Here is a 230-nt window from a genome sequence, read left to right as displayed (position 1 = left end):
GTGCGCTGAATACGAGAGAGAGAGAAAGCGACAGAGAGAGAGAGAGAGAGAGAGAGAGAAACGACTAGCCCCTCCTCCCTGTCGCACTACGTCATTTAAATAGATGGACGAGTATCTCAAGGTCCCAACCTTTTCGTTTGAATTGTACCTCTTTATTTCATCCTACGTCGTTTTTTTTGTAATTATTATATTGTTTACTCATTATAACAAGCACGTCTACTGTACACTGC

This window comes from Triplophysa dalaica, chromosome 8 (assembly GCF_015846415.1).
Source record: "Triplophysa dalaica isolate WHDGS20190420 chromosome 8, ASM1584641v1, whole genome shotgun sequence".
Classification (NCBI taxonomy): Eukaryota; Metazoa; Chordata; class Actinopteri; order Cypriniformes; family Nemacheilidae; genus Triplophysa; species Triplophysa dalaica.
The sequence above is the reverse complement of the archived record's forward strand: the minus strand, read 5'-3'. Positions refer to the sequence as shown.